We start from the raw sequence: 13,702 nt of genomic DNA on the forward strand, positions 1-13,702 counted from the left end.
TGGCCAACAGATGAATGTGCTCTCCAATTAACTGCTAATTACTGCATACACACTTGTAACAGCACTTCGCAAATGCAGAGTAACTGCAGACCTACTCGGCTGCTAGGTGAAGATTGCTATGGATTCCTATGTTAGTTTTAACAGCGACAATGTTTTATTGCGAAAAACACGCCCATTGCGAGTTGCATACTCCCACACTGTACGCCCACTTTCATGCCCATGTCGGACCATTGCGAAGTCTCGCCACCACCACGCCTCCGCCACTCCTCGTTTTCGTTTGTGAGTAACGTGTGGGTTTTTTTGTAGTATTTTTGCACCGGTGTCGTTAGGCTGAGCTCGCGCATGTGTATTTAAGCATTTGCGCATGCGCAGTTAGTTAGGTTTTGCACATTTGCAATGCGATGTCTCTCTGCGATCAACTCGGAATGAGGGCCAATATCCATTCTTCTGGGACATAGATTGGGAAGAACTAAAAGCTCTCCATGTGCAGCCCCCTGTACCCGGCAACGTAAGTACATAGAACTGACAGGTAACATATGTGACATTAATCATATGTGAGTCATAACAGGGATAGACTACATGCTTATATGGAGCGAGGTGATGGGGTCATGTTGTGTTACCATACATGGGCTTGTGTTGCCACATATACTAAATTTAATCATGGTTAACTCTTCATTGGCTCCATTCCTATATTAATAATATACACATAGTGTAAAGTCAAAGTCAGTTGTGCTTCTACTATAGAATAGAATGACTATGATAAATACCTATAACCACATTTATACTCTATCTGTCCCACGTATTCAGGAGGTTTTTCCTCACCCTTTCATGTGATTTATGGCTGATGTTAAATTTTGCCTGCAGACATCAGAGAAAGAATCTCCTTCTCAGACGTCGGAGTAACACCATCCACTGGAGCCGCTTCCAATAACATCTTAAGTTGCATCCATCATGAACTTTCTGATGATGTCCCTTAGGGTTCAGTAGAAGGTCCAGCCTGTAGCAAAAACAGCCGGCCACTCTCCAGCTGCCCAGATTACATCAGTCGGTATAACATCTCTTATCATTAGTCAGACTGTGTTTGATCTCGGAAACCCTCAAAGATCTGGAGATACTGTAGAGACAACGTGAGTAACATACAGTGCATCTGTGTAGATATTATAAATATGTACAGTACATTTATTTGGTATGTATGTGGCGCTTTAGCACCAGCTGATTTTGTATCAGATAAGATACTAAATTGACCATAAAAAGGGGGAATGGAGAAAAGGGAAGAAGTCTCAAATGTAAAGAGTACAAAAGTCCCTCATTAATAGTACTGAATGGATCAGATGCTCAGTGTGCACACTAAAAGGTTTATTCAGAGTTGTTAGCAATTGGGCAAAACCATGTAGCACTGCAGGTGGGGCAGATGTAAATGTGTACAGAAACTTAGCTTCGAGTGAGGTGTGTTCAAACTGGAATCTAAATTGCAGTATAAAAATAAAGCAGACCGTATTTACCCTGCAGAGAAACAATATACCCACCAAAATCTATGTTATATCTGTTCTTAGATGCCATGCATACAGGCATTAAGGTGACCCAGTGGCAGATTCAGAGGTAGATGCTATAGCACAGACACTGTGTCTTTGTACGCAGCAGCTGTGCCCCCAAACAGCAGTTGCAGCTTAGGGAACACTTCGACTATGTCCACATCCACAGATCTGCACTTGCTCACTACTGACCTGCACATGCACAGATCTAAAATCATTGTAGATGTGTATGCATTGCCTATACGTACATGTCTGAATCAGGCCGGCACTTCATACTCATGACAGCCCTTATCTTGCTCCTTGGTCTCTTAACATAAGAATTAATAAGTAATTAATTAATTAATAAGTATTATAACAAAACATATCTAGTATACATTTAGTGCAATTGCAGGTATTATAGCAAATCTAGTATACATTTAGTGCTAATGCAGGTGTTATAGTTAAACTAGTATACATTTAGGGGGTAATTCAGAGTTGATCGCAGCAGCAACTTTGTTAGCAGTTGGGCAAAACCATGTGCACTGCAGGTGGGGCAGATATAACATGTGCAGAGAGAGTTAGATTTGGGTGGGTTATTTTGTTTCTGTGCAGGGTAAATACTGGCTGTTTTATTTTTACACTGCTTATTTAGATTTCAGTTTGAACACACCACACCCAAATATATCTCTCTCTGCACATGTTATATCTGCCCCCCCTGCAGTGCACATGGTTTTGCCCAACTGCTAACAAAGTTGCTGTTGCGATCAAGTCTGAATTACCCGCCTAGTGCTAATGCAGGTGTTATAGCTAAACTAGTATACATTTAGTACAAATGCAGGTGTTATAACAAAGCTAGTATACATTTAGTGCTAATGCAGGTTTTATAACAAAGCTAGTATACTTTTAGCGCTACTGCAGGTCTTATAACTAAACAAAGCTAGTATACATTTAGAGGGTCAGTCATACCCTGCCATAACAGTAGCCCACAGCGCAGTTTTCCAGTGTCGGAAATCTGTGCATGCGTAGTTGCCACACAGTGGCTACGCATCCAAACACATTGCGATCTCATCCCTGATGGATGCAACTGCAATGTGATTAACAGGCAAGGCCATTGCGAGCGGTGGTGGAGTTATGGTGTTGCATGGGCAGTGCTGGGAAAATGGGGGTGGTCAAGGACCATTTTTCGGGGTGCTTGCATGATCACACACGCAGCCGCCTAACAAAAATGGCCGCTGACCACCTGGCTCACGGCAGGGGTCAACCTTAGTTCCAGTGCGTTTGCAATTAGATTGCAGATGCATCGGCAGGCGGCCTCACACATGCTGGGTGGCCTTGCTCTGTGTTGGGCAGCACCTAGCATGTGCAGCGAAGACTGCAGATCTCGCTGCATATGCAGCCATCTGCGTTCATCTCTGAATGACCCCCTTTTCTCTAACGTCCTAGTGGATGCTGGGGACTCCGTAAGGACCATGGGGAATAGACGGGCTCCGCAGGAGACTGGGCACTCTAAAGAAAGATTAGGTACTATCTGGTGTGCACTGGCTCCTCCCTCTATGCCCCTCCTCCAGACCCCAGTTAGAATCTGTGCCCGGCCAGAGCTGGGTGCTCCTAGTGGGCTCTCCTGAGCCTGCTAGTAAAAGAAAGTATTTGTTAGGTTTTTTATTTTCAGTGAGCTTCTGCTGGCAACAGACTCACTGCTACGAGGGACTGAGGGGAGAGAAGCAGACCTACCTGTCTACAGCTAGGTTGCGCTTCTTAGGCTACTGGACACCATTAGCTCCAGAGGGTTCGAACACAGGCATCTGTCCTCGATCGTCCGTTCCCGGAGCCGCGCCGCCGTCCCCCTCGCAGAGCCAGAAGAACAGAAGCTTGAAGACGGCGAAAACGGCGGCTGAAGACTCCTGTCTTCATTTAAGGTAGCGCACAGCACTGCAGCTGTGCGCCATTGCTCCCAGCACACTTTCACACTCCGGTCACTGTAGGGTGCAGGGCGCTGGGGGGGGGGGGGGCGCCCTGGGCAGCAATTGAAGTACCTTTTTGGCATAACATACATATATACAGTCAGGCACTGTATATATGTAAAAACCCCCGCCATTTTTTTCACACAGAAGCGGGACAGAAGCCCGCCGCTGAGGGGGCGGGGCCTTCTTCCTCAGCACACCAGCGCCATTTTCTCTTCACAGCTCCGCTGGAAGGATGCTCCCCAGGCTCTCCCCTGCAGTATCCAGGTACAAGAAGGGTAAAAAAGAGAGGGGGGGCACACAAATTTTGGCGCAAAAGACATAAAATCGGCAGCTATTGGGTAATCACTTATTATAGTGAATATCCCTGGGTTATATAGCGCTGTGGTGTGTGCTGGCATATTCTCTCTCTGTCTCCCCAAAGGCCTTTGTGGGGTCCTGTCCTCAGTCAGAGTATTCCCTATGTGTGTCCTGTGTGTTGGTACGGCTGTGTCGACATGTTTGATGAGGAGGGTTACGTGGAGGCGGAGCAAGTGCGGATAAATGTGGTGTTGCCGCCGTCGGGGCCGACACCTGATTGGATGGATATGTGGAAGGTCTTAAATGATAATGTAAGCTCCTTGCATAAAAGGTTTGATGACGCTGCAGCCTTGGGACAGCCGGGGTCTCAACCCGGGCCTGCCCAGGCGACTCAGAGGCCGTCAGGGTCTCATAAACGCCCACTATCTCAGATAGTTGACACAGATGCCGACACGGAGTCCGACTCCAGTGTCGACGATGATGAGGCACAATTACAGCCTAAGATGACCAAGGCCATCCGCTACATGATTATTGCAATGAAAGATGTATTGCACATTTCAGAGGTTAACCCTGTCCCTGATAAGAGGGTGTATATGTTTGGGGAGAAAAAGCAGGCAGTGACTTTCCCCCGTCACATGAATTAAATGAGTTATGTGAAGAAGCGTTCCCCTGATAAGAAAGTGGTGATTTCCAAAAAATTACTGCTGGCGTACCCTTTCCCGCCAACGGACAGGTTACGTTGGGAATCCTCCCCTAGGGTAGACAAGGCGCTGACACGCTTATCTAAGAAGGTGGCCCTGCCGTCTCAGGATACGGCCGCCCTAAAGGATCCTGCGGATAGGAATCAGGAAGCTATCTTGAAATCAGTGTATACACACTCTGGTACTCTACTGAGACCAGCTATTGCTTCAGCCTGGATGTGTAGCGCTGTAGCAGCATGGACAGATACTCTGTCAGAGGACATAGATGCCCTGGACAGGGATACTGTCTTGCTAACCCTGGACCATATAAAAGACGCCGTCTTATATAGGCGGGATGCCCAGAGGGACATTTGCCTGCTGGGCTCTAGAATAATGCAATGTCCATTTCTGCCAGGAGGGTCTTATGGACTCGGCAATGGACAGGGGATGCCGATTCTAAAAAAAAAACACATGGAGGTTTTGCCTTAAAAGGGTGAGGAATTGTTTGGGGACGGCCTCTCGGACCTTGTGTCCACAGCGACAGCTGGAAAGTCGACTTTTTTGCCTCAGGTTTCCTCACAGCCTAAGAAAGCACCGTATTATCAAATGCAGTCCTTTCATTCTCAGAGAAGCAAGAAGGTCAGAGGTGCATCCTTTCCTGCCAGAGGCAGGAGTAGAGGAAAGAAGCTGCACCATGCAGCTAGTTCCCTGGAACAAAAGTCCTTCCCGGCTTCCACTAAGTCCACCGCATGACGCTGGGGCTCCACAGGCGGAGCCAGGAGCGGTGGGGGCGCGTCTCCGAAAATTCAGCAACCAGTGGGTTCGCTCAAAGGTGGATCCTTGGGCTATACAAATTGTATCTCAGGGATACAAGCTGGAGTTCGAAGTGACTCCCCCTCACCGTTACCTAAAATCAGCCTTGCCAGCTTCTCCCACGGAAAGGGAGGTAGTCCTGGCGGCAATTCACAAGCTGTACCTCCAGCAAGTGATGATAATGGTCCCCCTCCTTCAACAGGGAAGGGGTTACTATTCCACACTGTTTGTGGTACCGACACCGGACGGTTCGGTAAGACCTATTCTGAATTTAAAATCCTTGAACATTTATATGAAAAAATTCAAGTTCAAAATGGAATCGCTCAGAGCGGTCATTGCAAGCCTGGAAGAGGGGGATTTTATGGTATCTCTGGACATCAAGGATGCTTACTTGCATGTCCCCATTTATCCACCTCACCAGGAGTACCTCAGGTTTGTGGTACAGGACTGTCATTACCAATTCCAGACGTTGCCGTTTGGTCTGTCCACGGCACCAAGAGTATTTACCAAGGTAATGGCCGAAATGATGGTACTCCTTCGGAAGCAAGGAGTTACGGTTATCCCGTACTTGGACGATCTCCTCAAAAGGGCGAGGTCCAGGGAGCAGTTGTTGATCAGCATAGCACACTCTCAGAAAGTGTTGCAACAGCACGGCTGGATTCTGAATATTCCAAAGTCGCAGCTGATTCCTACGACGCGTCTGCCCTTCCTGGGTATGATTCTGGACACAGAACAGAAGAAGGTGTTTCTCCCGGAGGAGAAGGCCCAGAAGTTAGTGACTCTGGTCAGGGACCTCCTAAAACCAAAACAGGTGTCGGTGCATCACTGCACGCGAGTCCTGGGAAAGATGGTGGCCTCATACGAAGCCATTCCCTTCGGCAGGTTCCATGCGATGATCTTTCAGTGGGATCTGTTGGACAAGTGGTCCGGATCGCAGCTTCAGATGCATCGGCTGATCACCCTGTCCCCGAGGGCCAGGGTGTCTCTTCTGTGGTGGCTGCAGAGTGCTCATCTACTCGAGGGCCGCAGGTTCGGCATACAGGACTGGGTCCTGGTGACCACGGATGCAAGCCTCCGCGGATGGGGGGCAGTCACTCAAGGAAGAAACTTCCAAGGGCTGTGGTCAAGTCAGGAGACTTGTCTGCACATAAATATACTGGAACTAAGGGCCATATACAACGCCCTGAGTCAAGCGGAGCCTCTGCTTCGAGACCAACCAGTCCAGATTCAGTCAGACAACATCACGGCGGTCGCCCATGTAAACCGCCAGGGCGGCACAAGAAGCAGGGTGGCGATGGCAGAAGCCACAAAGATTCTTCGTTGGGCGGAGATTCACGTACAAGCACTGTCAGCAGTGTTCATTCCGGGAGTGGACAACTGGGAAGCAGACTTCCTCAGCAGACACGACCTCCATCCGGGAGAGTGGGGACTTCATCAAGAAGTCTTCACACAGATTGCAAATCGATGGGAACTGCCACAGGTGGACATGATGGCGTCCCGCCTCAACAAAAAGCTAAAAAGATATTGCACCAGGTCAAGGGACCCTCAGGCGATAGCTGTGGATGCGCTAGTGACACCCTGGGTGTTCCAGTCGGTATATGTGTTCCCTCCTCTTCCTCTCATATCCAAGGTACTGAGAACAGTAAGAAAAAGAGGAGTGAGAACAATACTCTTCGTTCCGGATTGGCCAAGATGGACTTGGTACCCAGCACTACAAGAGATGATCACAGAGGACCCATGGCCTCTGCCTCTCAGACAGGACCTGTTGCAACAGGGGCCCTGTCTGTTCCAAGACTTAACGCGGCTGCGTTTGACGGCATGGCGGTTGAACGCCGGATCCTAACGGAAAAGGGCATCCCGGATGAAGTGATTCCTATGCTGATGGGCCTGAAATTAGGGTCCATAAAGGTCCAGATTTCGGCCCTATCCATTTTCTTTCAAAAAGAACTGGCTTCACTGCCTGAGGTTCAGACGTTTGTAAAGGGAGTGCTGCATATTCAGCCCCCTTTTGTGCCACCAGTGGCACCTTGGGATCTTAACGTTGTGTTGGATTTCCTGAAATCCCACTGGTTTGAACCCCTTAAGACAGTGGAACTAAAGTATCTCACGTGGAAAGTGGTCATGCTGTTGGCCTTAGCATCGGCGAGGCGTGTATCAGAATTGGCGGCTTTGTCATGTAAAAGCCCTTATTTGATCTTCCATATGGACAGGACAGAATTGTGGACTCGTCCCCAATTTCTCCCAAAGGTGGTATCATCGTTTCATTTGAACCAACCTATTGTGGTCCCTGCGGCTACTCGGGACTTGGAGGACTCCAAGCTGCTGGACGTAGTCCGGGCTTTGAAAATATATGTTTCCAGATCGGCTGGAGTCAGGAAGACTGACTCGCTGTTTATTCTGTATGCACCCAACAAGCTGGGTGCTCCTGCTTCAAAGCAAACTATTGCTCGCTGGATCTGTAACACGATTCAGCTGGCTCATTCTGCGGCTGGATTGCCGCATCCAAAATCAGTGAAAGCCCATTCCACAAGGAAGGTGGGCTCTTCTTGGGCGGCTGCCCGAGGGGTCTCGGCTTTACAGCTTTGCCGAGCGGCTACTTGGTTGGGTTCAAACACTTTTGCAAAGTTCTACAAGTTTGATACCCTGGCTGAGGAGGACCTTGTGTTTGCTCATTCGGTGCTGCAGAGTCATCCGCACTCTCCCGCCCGTTTGGGAGAATCCCCATGGTCCTTACAGAGTCCCCAGCATCCACTAGGACGTTAGAGAAAATAAGAATTTACTCACCGGTAATTCTATTTTCTCGTAGTCCGTAGTGGATGCTGGGCGCCCGTCCCAAGTGCGGACTTTCTGCAATACGTGTATATAGTTATTGCTTACTAAAGGGTTATTGTTATGAGCCATCCGTTGAGTGATGCTCAGTTGTTGTACATACTGTTAACTGGGTAAGGTTATCACGAGTTGTACGGTGTGATTGGTGTGGCTGGTATGAGTCTTACCCTGGATTCCAAAATCCTTTCCTTGTAATGTCAGCTCTTCCGGGCACAGTTTCCCTAACTGAGGTCTGGAGGAGGGGCATAGAGGGAGGAGCCAGTGCACACCAGATAGTACCTAATCTTTCTTTAGAGTGCCCAGTCTCCTGCGGAGCCCGTCTTTTCCCCATGGTCCTTACGGAGTCCCCAGCATCCACTACTGACTACGAGAAATAGAATTACCGGTGAGTAAATTCTTATTATTGCTAATGCAATAAAGTTACCTTTGTTAAAAATACTAAAAGTTGCAGGAAATATTGGTGAGATTAATATAACTGGCATCTTAATTATAAGAGATAAAAAGAATAGTTACTAGGTATCAGTAAAATAGTATAAATCTGAGTATGTTCAGAATATGTGTAGAGTTTGTAGAATACTATTGTGTTACCAATACCTGGTTCTTATGTAGTGCAGCTATTAACCAATAGATACAATTCCATTTGTTATTATAGAAATATGTTTGGCGAGGGATGCTGATACTGAGGAGTGGTAACTGGAGCTGGACTATGGGCTACATGGAGGAACCTTGATGGCTTGGTAAAATTCCTTTTCATAGAGCAGAAGAAGCTGGTATGAGTAGTCTCGTGTAATGCACAGGAGAGCTGGAGTACGTGGTTGGCGCAGGGGTAGTTTATATTCTTGCACCTAGTTCTTTGCTGAGTAGCAGGAGAAACCGGAATGATACCAGTAATGTAGACGGCTGAAACTGGTAATTTTGAACCAGATTGGAACTGGATTGCTGGACTTGGACTGGAATGATGTGTTGGACTATAACTGGATTGCTGAGCCGGACTGGAACCGGATAACTAAACTGGACCTCTGGGACAAACAGGAGAAACAGTGTATTGGCAGGTAACAGGATATAAGAGTCTGGAGCGTGACATCGGGACCCTTAGGACTAAACAGAACCTAGGTGAAGTGGAGGTCTTCTGATTCGGCAAGTGTATGGTACCTCCTGGTTGCCCTACATATTAGAATACATTTACAATATTGTATTATTTATTATATTACTAATATTTATTATTAACATTATATTACTATTATTATTATTTATATTTATTACTATTATTATTATTATTATTATTACATTTATATTTTTTATTACTATTAGTATTATATTCATATTACTATTTATTATTATTATTATTATTATTATTATTATTACTTATACAATTAATGTTAATACAGGAGTGTGATTGGCTGGCTATTAAGGGGAGGTGGAGGCCAGACTTTATTTAAGCCAACACTTTGCAGTAAATGTTAGTATTGTCTTGTTTTGTGTTTGATTTTCTTCTTAAACAAGATCCTGTTAATCATGTGTTGGCTTAAATAAAGATTAATAATATAAAATATATGTATTAACTGTACAGCTATATACCTGTTGCACCCGCCAGAATGTATCTGTATGTGATGTTAACGTACCATATCCTCCTCCTCTATAAGTGGCCACTGGACATTGGGGTTTACACAGGAATTTTTGATGGAATGTTTTTGATCAATAAAGGTACATGGAATTGTTCTTGAACCTGGAGTCAAGGATCTCTTTCATTTCATATTCTTTCCCCTTGATCAGTTTCAACTGGTGGTGACCTAGATTTTGATGTGTAGAACGGATTCAGAATTAAGGTTGTGAGGAGAGAGATTTGAAAGCAATTTTGGACTCTCAAATATCCAGGCAGTCAAAGCTGTTATATGAGGGGCCAATAAAACGTTGAGCAAATTTCATAGATGGAGCCCAGAGACGCAGATTTTGAGTAGATAGCCATACTTAATCAACTAGTTTGAGTTGGGGAATGGCTTGACATTTCCGGACTGCCTGGATCTTCTAGCAATAAGAGGTTTTAAGTAGAGATGAGCGCCTGAAATTTTTCGGGTTTTGGTTTTAGGTTCGGTTCCGCGGCCGTGTTTTGGGTTCGAACGCGTTTTGGCAAAACCTCACCGAATTATTTTTGTCGGATTCGGGTGTGTTTTGGATTCGGGTGTTTTTTTCCAAAAACACTAAAAAACTGCTTAAATCATAGAATTTGGGGGTCATTTTGATCCCAAAGTATTATTAACCTCAAAAACCATAATTTACACTCATTTTCAGTCTATTCTGAATACCTCACACCTCACAATATTATTTTTAGTCCTAAAATTTGCACCGAGGTCGCTGTGTGAGTAAGATAAGCGACCCTAGTGGCCGACACAAACACCGGGCCCATCTAGGAGTGGCACTGCAGTGTCACGCAGGATGTCCCTTCCAAAAAACCCTCCCCAAACAGCACATGACGCAAAGAAAAAAAGAGGCGCAATGAGGTAGCTGACTGTGTGAGTAAGATTAGCGACCCTAGTGGCCGACACAAACACCGGGCCCATTTAGGAGTGGCACTGCAGTGTCACGCAGGATGTCCCTTCCAAAAAACCCTCCCCAATCAGCACATGATGCAAAGAAAAAGAAAAGAAAAAAGAGGTGCAAGATGGAATTATCCTTGGGCCCTCCCACCCACCCTTATGTTGTATAAACAAAACAGGACATGCACACTTTAACCAACCCATCATTTCAGTGACAGGGTCTGCCACACGACTGTGACTGATATGACGGGTTGGTTTGGACCCCCCCCAAAAAAGAAGCAATTAATCTCTCCTTGCACAAACTGGCTCTACAGAGGCAAGATGTCCACCTCATCTTCACCCTCCGATATATCACCGTGTACATCCCCCTCCTCACAGATTATCAATTCGTCCCCACTGGAATCCACCATCTCAGCTCCCTGTGTACTTTGTGGAGGCAATTGCTGCTGGTCAATGTCTCCGCGGAGGAATTGATTATAATTCATTTTAATGAACATCATCTTCTCCACATTTTCTGGATGTAACCTCGTACGCCGATTGCTGACAAGGTGAGCGGCGGCACTAAACACTCTTTCGGAGTACACACTTGTGGGAGGGCAACTTAGGTAGAATAAAGCCAGTTTGTGCAAGGGCCTCCAAATTGCCTCTTTTTCCTGCCAGTATAAGTACGGACTGTGTGACGTGCCTACTTGGATGCGGTCACTCATATAATCCTCCACCATTCTATCAATGTTGAGAGAATCATATGCAGTGACAGTAGACGACATGTCCGTAATCGTTGTCAGGTCCTTCAGTCCGGACCAGATGTCAGCATCAGCAGTCGCTCCAGACTGCCCTGCATCACCGCCAGCGGGTGGGCTCGGAATTCTGAGCCTTTTCCTCGCACCCCCAGTTGCGGGAGAATGTGAAGGAGGAGATGTTGACAGGTCGCGTTCCGCTTGACTTGACAATTTTGTCACCAGCAGGTCTTTCAACCCCAGCAGACCTGTGTCTGCCGGAAAGAGAGATCCAAGGTAGGCTTTAAATCTAGGATCGAGCACGGTGGCCAAAATGTAGTGCTCTGATTTCAACAGATTGACCACCCGTGAATCCTTGTTAAGCGAATTAAGGGCTGCATCCACAAGTCCCACATGCCTAGCGGAATCGCTCCCTTTTAGCTCCTTCTTCAATGCCTCCAGCTTCTTCTGCAAAAGCCTGATGAGGGGAATGACCTGACTCAGGCTGGCAGTGTCTGAACTGACTTCACGTGTGGCAAGTTCAAAGGGCATCAGAACCTTGCACAACGTTGAAATCATTCTCCACTGCACTTGAGACAGGTGCATTCCACCTCCTATATCGTGCTCAATTGTATAGGCTTGAATGGCCTTTTGCTGCTCCTCCAACCTCTGAAGCATATAGAGGGTTGAATTCCACCTCGTTACCACTTCTTGCTTCAGATGATGGCAGGGCAGGTTCAGTAGTTTTTGGTGGTGCTCCAGTCTTCTGTACGTGGTGCCTGTACGCCGAAAGTGTCCCGCAATTTTTCTGGCCACCGACAGCATCTCTTGCACGCCCCTGTCGTTTTTTAAAAAATTCTGCACCACCAAATTCAAGGTATGTGCAAAACATGGGACGTGCTGGAATTTGCCCATATTTAATGCACACACAATATTGCTGGCGTTGTCCGATGCCACAAATCCACAGGAGAGTCCAATTGGGGTAAGCCATTCCGCGATGATCTTTCTCAGTTGCCGTAAGAGGTTTTCAGCTGTGTGCGTATTCTGATAAGCGGTGATACAAAGCGTAGCCTGCCTAGGAAAGAGTTGGCGTTTGCGAGATGCTGCTACTGGTGCCGCCGCTGCTGTTCTTGCGGCGGGAGTCCATACATCTACCCAGTGGGCTGTCACAGTCATATAGTCCTGACCCTGCCCTGCTCCACTTGTCCACATGTCCGTGGTTAAGTGGACATTGGGTACAACTGCATTTTTTAGGAGACTGGTGAGTCTTTTTCTGACGTCCGTGTACATTCTCGGTATCGCCTGCCTAGAGAAGTGGAACCTAGATGGTATTTGGTAACGGGGGCAAACTGCCTCAATAAATTGTCTAGTTCCCTGTGAACTAACGGCGGATACCGGACGCACGTCTAACACCAACATAGTTGTCAAGGACTCAGTTATCCGCTTTGCAGTAGGATGACTGCTGTGATATTTCATCTTCCTCGCAAAGGACTGTTGAACAGTCAATTGCTTACTGGAAGTAGTACAAGTGGGCTTACGACTTCCCCTCTGGGATGACCATCGACTCCCAGCGGCAACAACAGCAGCGCCAGCAGCAGTAGGCGTTACACGCAAGGATGCATCGGAGGAATCCCAGGCAGGAGAGGACTCGTCAGACTTGCCAGTGACATGGCCTGCAGGACTATTGGCATTCCTGGGGAAGGAGGAAATTGACACTGAGGGAGTTGGTGGGGTGGTTTGCGTGAGCTTGGTTACAAGAGGAAGGGATTTACTGGTCAGTGGACTGCTTCCGCTGTCACCCAAAGTTTTTGAACTTGTCACTGACTTATTATGAATGCGCTGCAGGTGACGTATAAGGGAGGATGTTCCGAGGTGGTTAACGTCCTTACCTCTACTTATTACAGCTTGACAAAGGGAACACACGGCTTGACACCTGTTGTCCGCATTTCTGGTGAAATACCTCCACACCGAAGAGCTGATTTTTTTGGTATTTTCACCTGGCATGTCAACGGCCATATTCCTCCCACGGACAACAGGTGTCTCCCCGGGTGCCTGACTTAAACAAACCACCTCACCATCAGAATCTTCCTGGTCAATTTCCTCCCCAGCGCCAGCAACACCCATATCCTCCTCATCCTGGTGTACTTCAACACTGACATCTTCAATCTGACTATCAGGAACTGGACTGCGGGTGCTCCTTCCAGCACTTGCAGGGGGCGTGCAAATGGTGGAAGGCGCATGCTCTTCACGTCCAGTGTTGGGAAGGTCAGGCATCGCAACCGACACAATTGGACTCTCCTTGTGGATTTGGGATTTCAAAGAACGCACAGTTCTTTGCGGTGCTTTTGCCAGCTTGAG

At 47.1% G+C, this 13,702-nt stretch overlaps 1 long non-coding RNA gene across 1 annotated transcript; it reads left to right on the plus strand.

The window, feature by feature from the left end:
• Positions 1-421: 421 nt before the first annotated feature.
• LOC134969053 (uncharacterized) lies at positions 422-9,323 on the plus strand. Its single transcript, XR_010189388.1, has 3 exons — positions 422-508; positions 865-1,127; positions 8,747-9,323. It is a non-coding gene; the product is annotated as an uncharacterized LOC134969053 (long non-coding RNA).
• The last annotated feature ends 4,379 nt before the right edge of the window (positions 9,324-13,702 follow it).

The sequence above is a fragment of the Pseudophryne corroboree genome, chromosome 11 (assembly GCF_028390025.1).
Source record: "Pseudophryne corroboree isolate aPseCor3 chromosome 11, aPseCor3.hap2, whole genome shotgun sequence".
Taxonomy (NCBI): Eukaryota; Metazoa; Chordata; class Amphibia; order Anura; family Myobatrachidae; genus Pseudophryne; species Pseudophryne corroboree.